Raw genomic sequence first — 397 nt, 5'->3', positions numbered from 1 at the left:
GCCGGGGACGCAAACTGCAGTCGGTCATGTGGGAGTCCAGCGCCCTTAACCACTATGCCACCTGCCAACCCCAAGAAATAAAATTCTAGGAAGGGGCGGGAGCCAGCAGGCAGCGTGGTGGTCAAGGGAGCTGGACTGCCACAAGGCTGACTGCGGTTCGAGTCCCAGAGCTGGCGGTTTGCTTCCTCACTTTCCTTTTTTCCTCTCTCTGGTTAAAGAAAACAGTAATAGTAACAAGTTAAAAGAGGTAAGTAGTTATTAAAAAGTGCAGGGCCAACAGGTGGTGTGGTGGCTGAGGCCCTGGACTCCACACGGCCAATGAGTTGGAGCCCTGAACCTGACAGCTTGCTTGCTTTCACCCTTTCCTCACTTTCTCTGATCAAATTTTTTTTTTTTT

The sequence above is a fragment of the Tupaia chinensis genome, unplaced genomic scaffold, assembly GCF_000334495.1.
Source record: "Tupaia chinensis unplaced genomic scaffold, TupChi_1.0 Scaffold149964_2, whole genome shotgun sequence".
Taxonomy (NCBI): Eukaryota; Metazoa; Chordata; class Mammalia; order Scandentia; family Tupaiidae; genus Tupaia; species Tupaia belangeri.
Note: the sequence above shows the minus strand (reverse complement) of the source record.